This window comes from Coturnix japonica, chromosome 20, assembly GCF_001577835.2.
Source record: "Coturnix japonica isolate 7356 chromosome 20, Coturnix japonica 2.1, whole genome shotgun sequence".
NCBI lineage: Eukaryota > Metazoa > Chordata > Aves > Galliformes > Phasianidae > Coturnix > Coturnix japonica.
Genome location: NC_029535.1, coordinates 8,488,429 through 8,494,046, shown reverse-complemented (window position 1 = coordinate 8,494,046; position 5,618 = coordinate 8,488,429).

Sequence of the window (5,618 nt, the reverse complement as noted above, 5' to 3'; positions counted from 1 at the left end):
CAGAGCCTCAGGGATGGAGGGGACAAACCCCATGAATGGAGGGAATGGAGCCCAGGGACAGAGGGGACGTTCCACCAAGGATGCAGGATGTACACCGGGATGGAGGGAGGAGCTGGAGACGGGAGGGTGATGGAGGCAGCCCCCAGGACGGATATACAACCTCCGCATTTCGGGTAGGAGGACATGAACCCCGCAGTGCACCTGAGCCCCCTCCCCCCCCCCTTCCCACCGCCTCTACCTTCCATGTCCTTGGCTTCTCCGCAGCTCATCCTCCGCTCGGAAGGGGCCGCGCTCCGGCGGGGACGGAGCCCCCGCGCCCCCCAGCGCCGCCGCCGGCACCGGGAGCTCCGGACCCGCCCCGGTGCCCGCGCCGGGGGCGGTGCCGCTCTCCGCCACCCCCGGGCGCTCCGCCCGCCGCACCGCACCGCCCCGCCGCCAGCACGGGGCTGCTTGATCCTGGTGCTGCCCGATCCCCGGTGATACCTGCCCGGTGATGCTCTGTCTCCGGTGATGCTCGGTCCCTGGTGCTATCCATTCAGTGATGCCCAATCCATGGTCCCACCCAACCGCCGGTGTTGCTCAGTTCTTGGTGAGCCCAATTCCTGGTGACACCTGATTCCCAATGATGCCCAACCTCCAATGATGCTCAACCCCCAGTGATACCCAATTCCCAATGATGCCTGCTCTCCACTGATACTCACTGTCCAGCGATACCTTCCTTATCCCCAGTGCTCCTGCCCCAGGCTTTGCCCCTACCTCCTCCAGGCACACACCCCTGGCTGCCTCCAGCCCACTCCAGCCCCCCAAACCATTGGGTTTGGTGACACACAGATTGGTTGTTGGATGGGGACCAAGACACAGCTGGGCATCCAGGATGAGGGCAAGCAGGTGTCTGTGCCATGCTGGGAGCACTTCATCTTTGCAAAGCACACCCTGTCACAGACCCATCCCAGCACTGAGCAATGCCCTGCCCTCATGTTTGGGGAATGCTGGCTCCAAAATCACACCCTGTCCTCAGCACAGAGTTCCATGGGCTGAGAGCACAGCAGGTGTGCAGCGGTGCCACTGAGCTGCCATGAGGCCGTGCACTAAAACTAACACTGCTTTAGCAGCAAAGTGGCTCATGTTTGGGTGGCACAGGCTCGTGTCTGCACACAGCGCTTGTAAAAAAACCACAGGATTTTGCAAAATGTTGTAAAAAATTGCCAAGTTTGGATGCTCACACAGGAGCTGCTCTGGATGGGGCTCAGCTCGCACTCCCCTCTGCACACTGTCATTGCAGCCTTTCCTTGCTCAGCTTGCCCCTCTTTAAAGCACAGCACAGGCCAACCAACAGCACACAGAGCACAGCACTGAGCTGACACCACAGCACCTCCCAGGCCTTGCAGTTGGCATCCCTTTTATTACCTCTGCAAGAGAGAAGCTCGGGCAGTATTGTTTATCACAGGCATCCGACTCCTTCTAACACCCAGCAAGCTATTTTCCATTACTCTGAAATTTCCAGTTCTCCTTACGTCTCTGTCTGCACACAGAGCTTTGGAGCCCAGGCAGAAATCTTCAGAGAGCAGAACGTGTGTGCAGGGCCCTTGGCAGGGAAAGGCAAACGGTGCCTGAAAAATGTGTGCAGATTGTGCCAAGCTGTTATTAGAAATGAGCTGCTCCCAGCCATCACTTTCCCTGTTTTTCAGTGGTGATTTGCTCTTCTCCAAGAAGGGTTTAATGTATGTGGGGGGAAAGAATTTTGTTCCTCCTCACTGCTTGCTAACAGGTTGGTGCAGACCTGCTGTCCCTATGGTCTGTTGCAAGCTGTGTGTGGAGCCCAAACCCAGAGCATGGCTTGGGGAGAGCAAAGTTGGTGCTCAGTGCTCTGTGCCCATTCCCATTTCCATCCCCTATCCATCTCTGTGTTCATTCCCTTCCCATCCTCATCCCCTCCCCATCCCATCCAATCCCACCCAATCACATCCCCATCCCATCCTCATCCTATTTCCAACCCACCCCCATCCCATCCTCATCCCATTTCCAACCCATCCTCATCTCACCCCCATCCTATCCTCATCTCATCCCCATCCCACTCCATCCCCTTCCCATCCCCATCCCATCCTCATCCCCATCCCATCCAATCCCACCCAATCACATCCTCATCCCATCCTATCAAATCCCACCCAATCCCATCCCCATCCCATCCCCATCCCATTCCCATCCCATCCTCATCCCATCCTCATCCCACTCCATCCCCTTCCCTTTCCCCTTCCCATCCCATCCTCATCCCCCTCCTCATCGCTATCCCTATCCCTATCCCTATCCCTATCCCTATCCCTATCCCTATCCCTATCCCTATCCCTATCCCTATCCCTATCCCTATCCCCATCCCCACCCGCCAGCAGCCCCGCAGCAGTGTGCCTGCAGATGAGATGATTCAGCACACTCCTTATTCAGAAGATGAAGGAAGTCATTAAACACCAGCTCTCCTCCCGCTGCAGCCCAGGAAGGATAAGGAGGAGGAGATAAAAAGACTTCAGATGGAAGTTATTTGTCTGAGGAGAAACGTTGCTGATTTCCCTGGTGCTCTGCTCCCTATTGAAAACCCCAAAGCAGCAGGAGGAGGGAGTACCCATCCAGAGGACAGGACTGCAGCACCCATGGGTGTCATTGGCCACGGGCTCAGGACTGGGGGGGACTTGAGAGCATGGGATGCCTTTTACTCAGAGGTTTAATAGATATATGTAATTGGATTTTCACTCGTCACGGCCATTTTCAAGGCAGTGGTAATTATTTGAGAACACCGTCCTGTTTGCCTCCCTTCTTTCCGCATGGATTTTTCTTTCCTTTTTAATATTGTTTCCCCAAATGAAACTGTAAATTCACAACTTAATCCAATCAGAGGACACACACAGTGCCATCAGCTGCATGGGCACCGCGAGCCAGCACCGCAATCCATGTGCAGCAATAACAAAAGACTCAAAGCAACATTTTAATACTTCCCATAAAGAAAAGATACAGATGTATGTATTATATATATATATATTCTAAGGGGCTGTGCTGGCTGAGGGCTTTCCCCCAGCCCCATCAGGTGGCTGCAGAGCCTGGTGCTGTGTTTGCAGGGCCCATGCAGGGCTGGAGTGTGAGGATATGGGGGCATAACTCTGGTCCATATAGGGTTGGGCAATGGGCACTGGGGGTCCTGGGTCTGCTGCTTCCCCTTCACCTCCATTTCCACCTCCACTCCCCGCCTGAACGTGGTTGGAACTTTCAGTGCCCCAAGGGGCATCAAGCAGTGAATCTACATCCACCTTTTGGCCCACAATGATGAACACCTTCATCTCCATGTTTCAGAACACCTCCAGGGATGGTAACCCTACCACCTCCCTTGGCAGCTGTGCCACTCCATCACTGCTTCTTTCTCTCCCAGAGCAGAACTGAGGTCCATCCCCAGCCAGGCGTTGTTTGCACTGCTCCAAGCTCTGCTCTGAGCACCACAGCAGGATCAGGAATGGCTGCAGAATGGATGCCAGAGGTCTCATGTCACTGCCCTGCAGTGCATGGGCTTGATTTGGAGTGGAGCAGCTGCTGCAGCCACGTCCTGGGGGGCCCCCACACAGCGGTACATGGGACTAATTAAAACCTGAGAAAGTCTATTTACCTAATGCTGCGTTGATTTTGCTAAGTAGGACATCCTGTCTTCAGAGGATTTCACGGCACGGGGTGATAATCAAATGAAAACAGGCTCCCAAAGTGTTAATTTAGCAGCAGAGCAGGTGGGGATTAAAACTAAACCCTCTGGTTCAGCCTTTTCTCTCCCTTTCCCATTTGAAATCTGAACAATTCAGGTGCACAAAATGGCAACACCTCTGCACAGGGCATTGCACAGCCCTGGGTGTAAGGCAGACAGATTTGCTTTGCTTTACCCCCAGTGGTTGGGATGCCCCATCCATCCATGTGTAGTGACGTGGGGACCGGTGGATGAGCAGAGCAAACAGGGACACTGCAGGGGTATGAATGAGTCCCACAGCCATCTCATCCCCACAACTGCATCACTGCTGCACTATGGGATGCATCAAACCCCCAACCCCAGTGCTGGGTGCCCCTGCCCTGCTGTCCTGCCCTGCTGTCCTTCTGCCCTGCTTCTTTCCTCCTGCCCCAGGCGCAGGGACAGAGATGCCTTTGTGTGGGTCTGTGCAGGGCTGCCCAGTTCCTGTGGGATCTTAAATGCGCTCCCATTTAAGTGATGATTTTCCACTTTGGAGCCTTTGTGAGCCATTACCACGCGTATCCATGCAGACGTGCACAGCATTCCCTGCAGATGCCAGCTTGTAAGAGTGCAGAAATCAGACTTGGAAAGCCTGGACCTCAGCAAAAAGAGCCGTGGGGATGTCGGGGATGGAAGGGAGATGCACTGCCCTTATCAGCATCACTCCTGTTGTGTTGTGGTTCCTGTCCCAGGTGGGTTAGTGCACAGTGCCAACGTCCAGACCTGGGTGTGGGCTGCTTTGGTGCTGGGAGGAACCCTTACATTCCCAAATCACAGAATCAGAGTAATTAAAGATCATCAAGATCCCCAAGTCCAACCCCAACCCACCCCGCCATGCCCACTGACTGTCCCTTGGTGCCACATCTACCCTGAAAAGAGCAGGATCCCAGTGGGTGAAGACATTTCAGGGCTGGATGCTGCACTGCTCTGCTCCATCATCACTGGGAATCCCGTGCAGAGCCCCCAGTGCTCCCAGTTTGTGGTCAGGTATGGCTCTAAACCTCAGGCTCCATCATCTCCCGCTGCTCCTGCACACAGGAAACACCAGGAGCGCACACGAAGACGATTAAAAATCATTTAGGATTGATTTTACTGAGCCTACCAGTGAGTTTTCTCCTTGCTTGGAGCCGTGCCTGTGCTGCGGGCTCCAGCCAGATGTATGAGCAGAGAACATGGGGAGCTCCCAGCCACCCTCAGCCCTGTGCTCACCCTGTGCTGCCCACTATGTTTGCTAGGAAATAACCCCCAAAGTGAAACTCCTGCAGCTCTCAGAGCAGAGAGCAAAAGACCCACCCCAGCCTTGGGCTTGTATGAGCCTGGCCATAAAGACTGTGAGATCTGGGGAACAGCAGATGGGCCAGGGCCAAACCCAGCCCCAAAGCTGGGAAACGCTACAGCTCTGCTGGCACCCAACGGCTTGGCAAAAAGGGAGGTGTTTTCATTTCAGCTCCAGCCAAACCCAAAAATAGATGGGCACTAAGTGGCTGGGGGTTGGGTTTGTCATTGTGCAGAATGGGGTTATTTGTCTTCACTGCAGCAGCTGTGTCGGAGCACAAGGAGCCCAGCAGGGATGGATGACCCTAAAAGCCCTTTGCAGCTCCCGTGCCCTCCCTCCCCATGCATTTCAAGTGTATTTAGATACACAAAGTGCTTCTGGGGCTGTTGTATATGAGCATCCATCCCATGGTAGGCGATGCACAGTCCCAATTAGGAGCAAAGGGGTGGAGGAACAACCCCCCCCCCCCCCCCATTGCTCAGTGCAGGGATGGCTCCATTCTGTTCTATGGGCCCCTCGGGACCTCCCAGCACTAGGGGGCGCTCTGCTTCCCGCGACACAACATGAGCGGAAGTGCCGCTCTGCCCGCTG